General features: G+C 38.2%; 1 protein-coding gene across 6 annotated transcripts in view; it reads right to left on the bottom strand.

Annotated features, from left to right (window-relative positions):
• Window positions 1-14,536, bottom strand: part of PDE4D (phosphodiesterase 4D) — a 1,492,536-nt gene that overhangs the window by 835,621 nt on the left and 642,379 nt on the right. The gene's annotated exons all lie outside the window — the stretch shown is intronic.

Raw genomic sequence — 14,536 nt, 5'->3', positions numbered from 1 at the left:
GAGAGATTCCCGACCTCAGATGAGGGGTGCTTCTACCACACTGAACAGCCTCGACACCAAGGTCGTTACTGACAAAAGCTACTCTACTAAATCCTTTCAGGCACTGTCCTACTTCCACAGTGGAGTTCTGCTTCTCTTCTACAAAGTTGGCATTGATGCCTCTTACTAGTTGCCCTTGGTTTGCAAGTCCAGTTTTTAGGAAATGTCAGATTATCAGCTTGTTTAGCAATTTTTTTCCATGGCCCCTAATTGCTTCCAGCTGTCTTTCTGAAAATTCTGTCATGAAAGCAGTTAGATTTGCACTTACAGAGGTGGTCTGGTAAACTATTTAGTGCTTATAGAGTGCCTTTTACCTCAGAAGCCACTGTCTACAGGGCGATTTTCATGGCTGAAAGCTGTAGGCAAACATTCACATATGTCGGTCCATTTATAAAGTGGCTTCATTTAAAGATCCATGACTTTAAAACAGCACCTTTACAAATGGATATCTATTCTTTTTATTATTACTATACATTTACACAGACACACATCATTAATTCTTTATTGACATCCTGTTTTATTTTTATCTCGTTTTAATGCTAGTTGTGAATGTCATCATAAAACTGTCTTCCAGAATACCTACTGATAGGGAAGAGGAAAGAGATGAAACAAAACTCAGTGCCATATGGGAGAGGAGAGTCCTGAGGAGCCCCGCTGCCTGAGCGACCAAACAGCAGATGCAAGCGTGCAGGGCGAACACTGAGCCAGTGGAAGGACTGCACTCACATGCTGCCTTGGAGAGCATCGATGCTCACAGCTCGGCATTAAAATGGAACACAGGTAGGCACCAGAGCTGTCGGCTCTGAGGCCTGACTCCCACAGTACAGAGAAAAAACCAAGGCTGCTGGAGAAAAGGCAGTTAGGGTTCCCAGAAGGTGGAAAACCAACATTTAATTGGCTCATACTAAGTACCAAGAACTTCTTTTCATTCCCAACTCCTGTGCAGTTGGAGTTATCGGTTACTATAATCTTTTCTGTTTTGAGGGCTTAGACTTACTTCATTTTGTTCTTATCGTTCAGTTTTGCTTTGGGAGGTAAGCTCTCAAGAAATGCATTTGCAGGCCCATTCAGATTATCTTATTTCAATGACTGACTGAATTTCAAACATGTAATTTAGGCTTCCCCAAGCTGGGTTGCTTTGGACCATATATTATTTTTCATATGGTGGAAGTGTGATGTGAATCATTTTAATAACTCCTTGAATCACATCCACCTACTCTCTCCCCTATGCAAGTAATATGCAGGCATGTAAGCAGTGCTCATCAAAAAATGAACAGGAAATATCAGTGAGGCCCAGAAGTATAACATGGCTTCCCAAAAAGTCACATAATGTTGGTCTGCATTAATAGAAAGGCAGCACCCATTATAGAAAGAGGTTATAAATTTGACTTCTCCAGGCAGATGATATATGCCACTATGTGTTCAGTTTTTGTCCAGATACATTTTAAGATGATATTCAAATAAAACCATTTAGAATACAATCTGAATTCTTGCCTTGGCCTCTATGACCTCCATGACGGTTTCCCTCTATACTTTATCAGGCTCATTCCCCCAAACTCTCCTCTGAATGCTTTTTGTTTTCTTTTCTTTTGTTTCTAGAGCAAGCTTGGCTCATTCTTCTAAAAGCCTTTCACTTATAATGCCCACTGCTTTAAAAGCTCCTCTGCCACACACATTATTTCTTGTCATTTAGGTATTGGAAACACCTTCCCCGAATGCAAAATCTATAGGACATGCATGTACACACACATGCACACGTGCACACACACACACTCCCTGTCATTCTATCCATTTCTGTATGCTTTCCTCTTGGCATTAATCACTCTCTGAAACAATCATGTGCGTGTGTGTGTGTGCACGCATGTGTGTGTAGTAGTTTATCATCCACCTCCCTCTACTACTCTTTTGTAAAAAGCTTCATGAAAGAGGCCTTATTTGCTTTATTGTTCTCTGTATCACCAGTCCCCAGAATAGTGCTGGCACATGGCAGAATCTCAGTAAGTGTCAGTTAAATGAATCATAAATAAATGAAGAGAGTGTGTCTGGTGTCAGCTGACCAGGGTAGAGAGAATACAGAAGGAGTTATCTGAAAAAGTATGAAGCAAGTGGAATTTTGGCCTGGGAAAGAGGAGATTTAGAGGAACCATGATAAATTTCATAAACAATCTGAGGGACGGCCACAAGGAAGACAGATTAGTGAGGCCAGTGGCAAGAAATCTGTGTACTGTGCATTTTGTTCAGTCCTTGTCAGGGAGAACACTATGACAAAGAGAGCTCTTGAAAAGGGATGTGTTTCTTCATTACGTAAGGCTTCCTCTAAATGTGAAATATCCAAGAAAGATCAGGACCAACTATCCAGTGTAGAAGATAATTCCACTATGGACAAGAGAATATATGGAAGTTGTAGAAGGAGAGATAGTTGATTCTGGAAGAAACATCACTTATTTCAATTATTTACTCAGAAAAGAAGAAAATAAAGAGAAGAGAAGAGAAATAACGTGGTTTGTCCCAAGGTATAGTCGACACTATTGGCTGACTGATCCCATACCTATTCCCAAACTTACTGTTTCTGATATAGAGATTGGGAATGTTATACACTATTTACCATAGTGCGTGATATAGAGATTGGGAATGTTATACACTATTTACCATAGCTTCTCCTACATTTGGGGTGACAACTTGACATAGTTCTAGCCAATGAGAAGTAAATGAAAGATGATGGATACTTCTAGAACAGCACTGGTTTCCTGACAAAGGAGAGAGAAGTGGCTACTATTGTCTTTCTCTTTCTTCTCAAATCAAAGGCAGATGTGATGGCTGGAGCCACAGTAGCCACTTTGTGACGATTAGAGAAAAGCCAAAAGAAGCATAGAGATGCTTCCCCTAACACTGCACTGTACCAAAGCCAGTAAAATACTGTGCTCAGACTTCTTTATTTGTTTAAAAAACTGTTATTAGGGTTTTCTGGCAGCCAAAAGCATTTCTAACTGACATGCAGACATTACAATGTCAGAGTTAAGATTAACTTTATTATTTTATTTTATATTGTGTAATTTGATATATATTTATTATATATTATACTAATATACTAATATTATGTACTATATACTAATACTATATACTAAATATTAATATACTAATACTAATATATTGATTTTGTATTTCCTAGTGCTCTAGCAGTTGGGATATTTCATTATATATACTTACTCAATTGTCAACTATTACGAAATGCCTATTTTGTTCTAGACACAGTGCTAAGACCTAAGAAATTCTTCGGTGTCATGGCTGTATAAAAATATACTCTTTTAGGAAATAAAGACTGGTGAATACATGATTAAAATGTATTGAGATAAGGGCTATGACAGGGGGTGCACAGGATATCAACACAACAGAGAAGCCCCAGTTCCAAGATGCAAAGGGGCAAAGAGCATAACCTCAAGAAGAAGACATCTGCCCAGAACTGAGACTTCAATGAAGAATAGAGGTTAATTAGATAGAGCAAGAGTAGGAGGTTAAGAAATTTCTAGGTGGAAGGAGCCTATAATGCCAAGAGGGAAGCCCATTTAAGAAACTGCAAATAGGGACGCCTGGGTGGCTCAGTTGGTTGAGCAGCTGCCTTCGGCTCAGGTCATGATCCCAGGGTCCTGGGATCGAGTCCCACATCAGGCTCCTTGCTCGGCGGGGAGCCTGCTTCTCCCTCTGCCTCTGCCTGCCTCTTTGTCTGCCTGTGCTCACTCGCTCTCTCTCCCTCTGTCTCTGGCAAATAAATAAATAAAATCTTTAAAAAAAAAAAAAAAAAAAAAAAAAAAAGAAACTGCAAATAGTTTGGGAAGACTAAAATTCAGGGGTGCATATTGAGACAGGGATTGTAGGGAGATGGCAGTGCCAAAAGCTGAATCTGGAGGGATGAATAGGAGCCAGATAAGAAAAGGGTCTTATTTGCCAAGGAGATGTGCTATGCATGCATTTAAGAACAGGTCCTGGGAAGGTTCTGAAGTTTGAAAAACAGGTGAGTGACCAATAAGATTTACATTTAAGAGAGAGTACCCTGGTTGTAAGGTGAAGCATAAGGTGATGAAAAGAGGTGTAAGGGTGGTTCGAGACTGTGAGTCAGGGAGATGAATTAGGAGGCAAAGATGATGCAGTTGGAATTCAAGAGGATATCTGTAATTGCTCAATAAAGTGGAAAACATGTCCACACAAAACATGCACAGAGATGTTTTAGCAGCTTAATTCATAATTGTCAAAACTTGGAAACAATCAAGATGCCCTTTAGGAAGTGAATGGATAAATATACTGTGATACATCTAGGCAGTATAATATTAATCAGTGCTGAAAAGAAATGAACCTCTAGCCATAAAAGGCCTGGAAAAAACCTTAAATGTATATGATTAAGTGAAAAAAGATAATCTGAAAAGGCTACCTATTATATGAGTGCAGATACATGACATTTTGTAAAAGGTAAAACTACAGAGACAGTAAAAAGATGAGTGGATTTCAGCACCTGGGGAGAGGTAGAGATGAATACGCAGAGCACTGAGGATATTTTAGGGCAATAAAACTAGTTGGTATGATACTGTAATGATGATACATGTCATTATACACTTGTCCAAACCCACAGAAGGTACAACATCAAGAGTGAACTCTAATGTAAATTATGGACTCTGGGTGCTGAAGTGTCAATTTAGGTTCATCCCTTGCAACAAATAAGCCACTCTGGTCAGGGATGGAGATAGTAGGGAGACTATGCACACACAGGGGCAGGAGGATAGGTGGAAAATCTCAGTACATTTTTTCAACTTTGCTATGAACCTAAAACTGCTTGTAAAAATAATAAAGTTTATGAAGAGAGAGAAAGAATATCTGTGAGACATTGAGAAGGTAGAAGTGAAACGACCTGGGGACAATTAGGAAAAGAGTACAGAGAGGAGTTAAGGATGATGGTCAGGTTTCCAACCTGGGTGACTGGGAGGATGGAAATACCTTTCCAAAGCTAGGTAACATGGATAGGTAGGAGCAGCCTGGGGCAGGGAGATCCAGGGCCAGGTAAGTGTAACAGGAAACACTGAACTTCCTTAAGATACAAATTTATTACATGTATAGAGCCTGTTTCCTACTTCTAAATCTATGGCCCTAAAAACAACAACAACAACAACGAAACCACAAAAACAAACAGTAATGGAATGAAACGTCAAATGACTTGACCACCATGTGGGAAACTCAGAGATTCCTTAGTTGGGACTGTGACTGTCAGACTGTCATTTATTAATAATTTTCTCTATATGTACCAACCCTTCTCTTAAAACTTCCTAGGTGTTTGACAGCAATAATTTTATATTATGCAAAGACATTTGAATTAAAATGGTCCCTGTTTTTAATAATCATAAAAATACATTCATTTTAATTTTTACTGGCCACAAAATAATTTGTCCCATTATCTTACAGTCACAGCTTGTACACATGCAAGAATATTACTAAATGTCAATTAAGGTAATATTTTTCTTATTAAATGTTAAAATAATTCCTTTCAGTTAGTTTAACAAAAGCTTTCTTACCTCAAAAATTTCCCATTTCTGCATATAAAGTACATTTCAATAGTATCTGTGTTTCACTGCTAAACACTTTTTGAATTCCGCCTTTTTTCTTAATGGTGAAACTAACATCACAATGATTGTTTCTAATTTATATTCATAAATGTACATAATGGCTACACCAGCCAAACAGCTAACATAATTTCAATTTCCAGAAATCAATGTTTATAAAATGGCTGCCCCTAAAATTATACTTTTAAATGATTTTATAATGTTTTGTTCACATCTCATTAATTATATAGAAAAACAGAAAAACCTTAAAAAACATGATTTTTTTTTTTTTTTTTGCCTCAGGAAACATATGGCCTAAATGCTTAAGGAAATGTGAGTCATGTCTGATGAGGCAACTACTGAAAACCAGCTCCTTCTGCTGCATTATAAATAGCATGATAAGCCCTATCGAAGGTCAGAAATCTAATTTTAAAATACGTATTTTAAGAGTTTTTATTTTTGCCATCTTGCTATATATTAGCAATGTGGTCTGCTCAGTGACCGACTCAAACATTTTCTAGTACACTTGCTTCTCATTGTTTGAAGGAAAGGAGATGAAATACTTCATTATACTTTGACTCAAAGATCCCTGAGATATTGCAGTGCCACACACACACACACACACACACACACACACACACACACAATCTCCTCTCCTCATTCTCTGCCCTCCTCCCCTCAGAAAAATCATTTCACCTCCCAAACAACTTCTAAAAATACATTTTTCTTTTCTGTTAACTGCTCTCTTGAAACTTAAAGATGTTGTCTGAAGACTTTGGTTTTCAATGTTACTTATTTCCAAATTCCCTTCTGGCTCTCAAAGTAATCTTCCCTCCTCTTCCTAAATTAATGTCTCTGAAAGTTATAATGGGATTTGGCAATATGACACAAGTGATACCATTTATGAAATAACACTTGGCATCTCCCACCATCTCTCCCTAATTGTGAGCTACGTGTCCAGTGGGTGCTTGGTAAATGGAAGTGATTAAATAAATCCCCCAGGAAGAAAGCCCCCAGGGGCTTGACTGATGGGTGAAGTTCAGGCCACTTATGTATATAATCCCTTTCTCTTAAATGTGGGCCAGGCCTGTGAGCATGAGATATCACTCCGGTAGATAGGTGATAGTATTTGCGGAAGGTGGAAGGATTTTGAAGGCCTAATTAAGGGTCCCAAATCAGTTGATTTTTGGGTAAGTCAAAAGGGGGATTATCTTAAATGGATCTGATTTAATCAGGACAAAGTTCTTAAAAGAGGAAGTGGACCCTTCCTGAAGAGAGGCAGTCTCCTGCTAATCTTGAAGCAGCAGCTGAGCTGCCATGTTGTGGGAGGGCCCGTGGGAAGGGAAGGAACCGCAGATGGCCTCTAGCACCAGGGAGCAGCCCTGGGCTGACAGCCAGCAAGAAAGTGGGAATCTCTAAAAAGGCAAACAACTAAATACTGCCAACAACCCGATGGCGTTTAGAGAGACCCCAGCCCCAGAAGTGAATGCACCTGGTTGCCACCTGACTCCAGGTTTGTGACCTCCTGTACAAAGAGCCTGGTTAAAACTGGACCAGACTCCTGAGCCAGAACAACTGTGAAGTCCTAAATGTTGCTTTAAGATGCTGAGTGTGTGGTATATGATATTCAGCAATAAAACATAAATACATTCCTTTTCTCTCTTCCTTTGGCAATTTCTATTCATCTTTCAGGTCTGAGCTTTGACATCCTTACCTTCGAGGAGCCTCCCAGTACTCTCCTATTGATTGTTCTGGCTCCTTTTTACTTCCTCCTTAATGGCAATCACAGGTGGGATACCAGCTGCCTATTTTCTCACCTGCATATCCCTAACACACTAAACAAGTGTGAATACTGAGGCTCAGACAGGTGAGGATATATTTGTTTGATGGTTAAAATACCTACAGGACATCTGAGGAAAAGCAATATATGTGAACTACAACACATACTTAAATTTTAACAAACAAAGGATATAGCTGGAATTAAACTATTGTGAAATGACCATAATGTATAATATTTAATGTATTATCTGAAACTGGTGACACATTGAGATGACTCAGAAAAACCCACGGAAGCCAGTCTCATTGAATAATTCATATGTGCATTAGCTGTGCAGATACAAAACCCAAATCTAGATGCAATTCGTTACACAGCATTATTAGTTGTTATGTAAAAAATCAGAATGAATAGAACTACATATTTATGGTAATTTCTCATTTACTGATTACTTCTGAAGAAAACACACAGTTCTTTCCACTGGGTTTCCAAGCCTGGTTAGTAGACAGACTCTCAGAAGCAGTTCTCTGCTGGGGTTGTGGGATGACTCATCTGTGAGATTACAAGAGGTGAACATGCCCTACATGCTAATTATGTCAGGCTGAAAGTCTTTCAGACATTAGAAATGAAAGCAAATACCTGTCATTTTTTTTTCTTGTCTGTGGTGTTTTAATTCCACATTAAAGATAGGACTTAAAATAATAATGCACCTAAAATAAACATACAGGTCCAGTACTTCCCTGCCTTTTTACGATGACTAGGAAAAAATAACTCTTTCTGTTATATATAAACCTTTATATTAATTACCTTATCTATTGTCAAAACTTATCTGATCTAATGCTGGACACTTACTGAAAAAGGTCAGCATAGATTGATTTTTGATAAGGACAAAATTCTGCATCTTCAGTCTTGCTAGACCAGTGAGTTGAGAGTATTTCCTGAGGCCCATCAGCTCCCTCTAACTGAGTTTGTCACAAGGAACTGTCCGGTCTAGGAAGAATTCAGTAATTCTCAAACTTTCTGATTCAGAAAAATCACCTGGGATGCTTCTTTAATGTTCACATGCCCAGGCTCTTCCCCGAGAAATTGTGATTCCCTTAGGCTTGAGGTGGTGCCCTGGCATATATGTTTTTTAAAAAGCCCCAGAGATAATTATGATACAGGTGATTTCACTCTCACACTTTTAAAATGTTGGGCAGATCTCTGAGATATTTGCCATCATTGCTTCTCAAAGGACTGGTTTTAACACCCAGAAAGTGATTGCTTAGTATTCTCTGTTCTGCCTAAGAAAGACCTTTCACAAAGTCCAGTTGTCCCATTTCTGGTAAATCCCCTCATCTAAATGAAGGGGAGAAAACTCAGATGCTTACAGGGTTTAAGCAGGGAGGCCAATGCATAAAGCAGTCAGGTGGGGACTCCCCCAAACTGAAGAAAGTCAGCCCTAAGGAAAAGTCACTTCATAGGTGAGAGATGAGACAGATACCCTTCCTCCTCAAGGAAGGATAACAAAGAAAGGAGTTGCGTTTTCATATGGAAATCTGCGCTGTGAGCAGATGTTTTTTAGGGCTCAGAACATGAAAACTCTCAAAATGGGGCTGCTTCTTCTTTCCTCCTCCTCCTCCTCTTCGTCTGCCCTCCTCCCCCAAAAGAAAAAGGTTTTTGGATTTTCATTCCTACAATATCCCAGACATCATTACCCACAGTCCTCTGAAGTAAACCCAAGGTTATACCTACACTATATTAAGATGCAATGGAATAAAGCAGATTTTTGCATCTGTCCTGGACTCAACCTCATTTCCTTAGGTGGTCCTGTAGCTGATGTCACTGTCGGCTCATTGAGGAGGTACACAGGGAGGGAAACCACCCGTACCATTCACAAAAGGCTGTGTCAGACTATCAGCTGTCCTCAGGGATAAAAGGAACTGTCTGTTGTTGCCAGCAAAGTTCTTCACTAGCCACAAACTTCTTAGAAATGCTGGAGACCATGGAACCCTCCAAAATATCAAACTTGACTTTTTTCCAGAGGTGTCAGTTTCTTCCAAACATATACTCTATGTCTAGAGAAAATCCTGGAGAGCACTGATGATTCCTAAATTAGGCAAGCAACCAGGAAGACCTCTATAATCTGAGCCCAATAACTCCATATGGCAAATTAGACAGAAGTCTGCTCTGAAAGTCCCTCCTGAAAACAGGGGCTTGTGCCAAGCTATACCCTGCCAGCTCCTCTGCCCCCAAACCACAGAGATCAAATAATATTTTGAGATTTTCAGCACTGCTTCTTCATGTGAATACCAAAATAAAAAAAAAATTTGCTCTGTGTGGGGCAGAAAGGTTCAAGTAGTCCATTATAAGCCTGTTATTTCATAATATATAATGGAGATCTTGATAATGATTGCAACAGTTTGTTTTAAGATCCATCGATGAGTATTTTTAAGAGTAGTTCTCCAGAGGAAAGCTAGGCCTAACTAAACTGAAAAGGTTTTCAATGATAAGATCTAGCTGGTTTATACCTTAAAGTTATTTCTTATTTTAAAACCTTTATTTAAAAAATAAGAGACACTGGTCATCTAATTACACAAAGGAAAAAAACAATCTGTTGAGACCTTATTGATTTGAGATGTCTGATAGGTTAAATTACCTAATGCTTGTTCTTAATTTTGTTTATTGTAATTTCAAGTGAATTTAGTGTTTAAATAAGCAACTGTAAAAAACAGAAGGTGTTATGAAAATTCACCTGTTTCCTTCTATCCATAACACATAGATATGTTGTTAAAGCTAGAATCTGCTTTGTATTAAGATTGCCAATTTCCATTAAAATCCATTACTTTAGGTATGCCAGTATTCAATTAAAATGGACACATACATATGTGAAAATATTTCTTTTTTTAAAATTTTTTATTTTTTATAAACATATATTTTTATCCCCAGGGGTACAGGTCTGTGAATCACCAGGTTTACACACTTCACAGCACTCACCAAAGCACATACCCTCCCCAATGTCCATAATCCCACCCCCTGAAAATATTTCTTTATGTAAGTGTACATACCTACCAAAAATGGTGTTCACATAGAATATCCACAAAGGTTTTGAGTTACAATTCAAATATCAGTGGAGACGCATCACCTCATGTCAGTATCCAGAATACACAGATTGTGTTCAGTTCCATTTGAAAATAAGCTCTAACTAGCTGGTGGAGAAACTACAATCATGGAATACTATGACCCTGAACAAAACAAATGGAGACAGACAGCTCCCATGATAGGAAGGAAGATGGAGTGTCATGATGCCATCATGAATGGATGAATTTATGTCACTGGGGAATATTCCTACTTAAAGGGAATAGGTTTTCAGAGCCCTGAGGGAAAAAAAATGGCATAATAAAGTACTTCTAAATGCAGATTGCCAAACTTTACACTATGACCCCAATGTAAAAAAAAAAAAGTATGAATAAAAAAAAAAGAAAATATAACCCAGTGTTAACAATAACACTAAATAAATGAAGAGATTGGGGCACCTGGGTGGCTCAGTGGGTTAAGCCTCTGCTTTCAGCTCGGGTCACAATCCCAGGATCCTGGGATTGAGCCCCACATCGGGCTTTCTGCTCAGTGGGGAGCCTGCTCCCACCCACCTACTTGTGATAGCTGTCAAATAAATAAATAAAATCCTTTAAAAAAAATAAATGAAGAGATTAAGACTGAATGAAGCAAATCAAAATCATAGAGAAATACCATTTCACATCCATTAGGATGGCTATTGTCAGTATTTTTTTTTGAAGATTTTACTTACTTATATGACACAGAGAGAGATCACAAGTAGGCAGAGAGGCAGGCAGAGGGAGGGGGGAAGGAGGCTCCCCACTGAGCAGTGAGCCCGATGCAGGACTCGATCCCAGGACCCTGAGACCATGACTTGAGCTGAAGGCAGAGGCTTAACTCACTGAGCCACCCAGGCGCCCCTATTGTCAATATTTTTAAAAGAAGATAATGGATAAACACAACTTTTGCTTTAAAAGTCACATAACTATTAAAAATCTAAAATGAATTAAATTTATACCTTTTAACAGAAGGCAAGTGAAAAAAGTAGGATAAGAGGCTCATTATCATAAACCTACTACAGTAAGTGGTCATCTGGAACACTTGAACAATGAAAGTATAGGTTGTATTCTTAAGAAACAGATCTTTATTTAATAGAGATTATCTCTTGATTATTAGTTGGTGTGGATCATCAAGAGCTTAAATGTTTCATACATTTTGTTTCATACAAGTTGAAGCTACTGAGTTGAACTACTAAGTTGAAGTTACATTGATAACAAAAATAAAAAATGTGAAAAACTACTTGAGCAAAAAGAGAAATAAAGTTTATTATTACCAGTAAAATATGAGTAATTGTTAAAGAGAATGAGTTCAGGTATGAATCTACTCTGTGTTCATTAAACTCATTGTTTATGCACATGGCCTGTTGGAAATCATGAGTGTCACTTACAAGCTGCACTCATTTCTCTTATTTATATTAACTGACTTGTTTTAGAGAGTGCAAAGATGAACTTCAGCCTGATTCTCTAAATGTCAATTTTCTTGAATTACAATCAGTGAGGTTTCACCAATCCTAAGGGAAACAGAAATGAATGCATTTTTTCAATTTTCTGTGAAGCCTCTAAACCACAGATATAGACAAAAGGGAGTTCATATTGTGGTCCCCAAATTTTCATGGTCTTTGTTTTGGTCAATTACTTAAGATAGCATTTCTGAAATGTCCAGTGCATTAAAAATGTTTAACAAAACTTTTTAAAAAATCTCACTTTTTGTTATGATTGAAATTGAATGATATTTAATTATTTAAGCTAGAATGGGTACTATAAATTTATTGCTAAAAGCAAACAATATTGAAAATATAATATTTACATAGTATTTTAATTGTCTGGGTTATATACATGTGGATTATACTTCAGTTTAGTAATACAAAGCAAATAAGCTGCTCATGAAACTGTGGAAACAAATTTAAAAAGAGAAAAATGGGAAAAATGGCCATATTGGAGATCTAAATTGATTAATGTATTTTTCACTTGAGAGTTCAACCATCCCACATCTCTTTTGTCACAGAAAAAAATTAAAGGTCAAATTATCAACTTTTTCCTCTACTCTACACCTTCAATACCTACACACACTCACATGCATACTTTCTTTCTTTTTCTTTTTTTTTTTTTTTTTAGATTTTATTTATTTGAGAGAGAGAGAAGAGACAAACAAAAAGAGCATGAGCAGGGGGAGAGGCAGAGAGAGAGGAAGAAGTAAACTCCCCACTGAGCAGGGAGCCTGAAGTTGGGCTGGGTCCCAGGCACTGGGATCATGACCTGAGCCAAAGGCAGATGCTTAATCTACAGAGCCACCCAGGCATCCCTATACATACCTTTTGAAACATAAAGTTCAACTTAATTTGGTCAGACATACCTAAATTTGGTTAGCAAATCAGAATCATAAAACTTGGTATTTTCAAGCTATTTACATGGAGAAAAACAAAGACGTTTATGGTGGAACCTCCAAATTCCTCTCTAGGGTCTCCATTTTTAATCATTATGTATATGGGGGTAGGAGAACTCTTTTGTAGAGTAAAGATAATAATAATAGTTGCCACATAAGGTTATGATAATTGCACTACTAATTAGTGATTTAGCATAGTAACTGCCTCACTTTTAGGAAATGCATAGTCACTATTACATAGTCACTATAACTATTACTTTAGGTGGAGAGTAGGAAAAACAAAGGCTAGAGACACGACAGAGCCTGGTATGTTTCAGGAAAACAATAAGAGGTTCAGCATGACTGAAATATAACAATTATAGGGTGCCTTGGTGGCTCAGTAGGTTAAGCCTCTGCCTTCAACTCAGGTCATGGTCTCAGGGTCCTGGGATCGAATCCCGCATTGGGCTCTCTACTTGGCAGGGAGCCTGCTTCCTCCTCTCTCTCTCTGCCTGACTCTCTGCCTACTTGTGATCTCTGTCTGTCAAATAAATAAATAAAAATCTTTAAAAAAATAATTAGAGGGTGAGAGGAATAAAATGGATGAAGCAAGAGATGTGCACACAAATGATGGTCTAGAGTGTCTTGTTAAGAACTTTACTCAAAGGGTTATAAAAGCAGGAGCTCCCATACCTTTTACCTAGATCTTTTCCAAGGGTTTAAAAAGGGATGACATTGCAAACAAAGGGAGAAGAAGTCATAAAGCTACTGCACAGGTGCAAAATAGAGCGGAGAACCTGAATACCATGGCAATGGACATGACAGAAAATGTACGGGTTCCAGAGATCTCTTACTTCTGTTTAAGAAAATGTGTTTGTTTCATTGTTGTTATTAACTGGGCTTGTAAAAGCCAGCCTTAAAGATGGCTCCAGTGATACTTGCCTCCTGGTTTTATGGCCCCTTCTACATGGTATCAGGATTGCTCTATGTGAATAATAGAATGTAAGAGAAGTGATGGTGTGTAACTCTTAAAGCTTGGCTATAGAATGCATTGCTGATTTTGCCTTGTTCTCTTTCATCACTTCACCTCCAATGAAAGTCAGCCATCATGTCATGAAGATGCATGCAGCCCAGGAGCAGCCAGTCTATAAAGGAAAAGCCAATACAATCCAAGAGCCAACACCAATGTGACAATCATGCAACTGAATCACCATAGTTAGTACAACTTCTAGCCCTACTCAGGCCTTTAGATGTCTATAACAGAGGCTGAATTCTTTTTAATTTTTTTTATTTTAAAAATTTTTCTTCGGGGCGCCTGGGTGGCTCAGTGGGTTAAGCCGCTGCCTTCGGCTCAGGTCATGATCTCAGGGTCCTGGGATCGAGTCCTGCATCGGGCTCTCTGCTCAGCAGGGAGCCTGCTTCCCTCTCTCTCTCTCGCTGCCTGCCTCTCCATCTACTTGTGATTTCTCTCTGTCAAATAAATAAATAAATAAATCTTTAAAAAAAATTTTTTTTCTTCTTATATTTCTAATTTAATTTAATTCTAATTCCAATATAGTTAGCTTATAGTGTTATATTAGTTTCAAGTATACAATATAATGATTCAACAACCTGGCTGACTTCTTGAATGCAACTTCATGAAAGACCCCAGTCCAAGATCCTTCTGACCATAAGTAACTGAATT

This window comes from Mustela putorius, unplaced genomic scaffold, assembly GCF_011764305.1.
Source record: "Mustela putorius furo isolate JIRA1106 unplaced genomic scaffold, ASM1176430v1.1 tig00000145_pilon_pilon_pilon, whole genome shotgun sequence".
In the NCBI taxonomy this organism is placed as follows: domain Eukaryota; kingdom Metazoa; phylum Chordata; class Mammalia; order Carnivora; family Mustelidae; genus Mustela; species Mustela putorius.
This window is presented reverse-complemented; position numbering and strand designations above follow the sequence as displayed.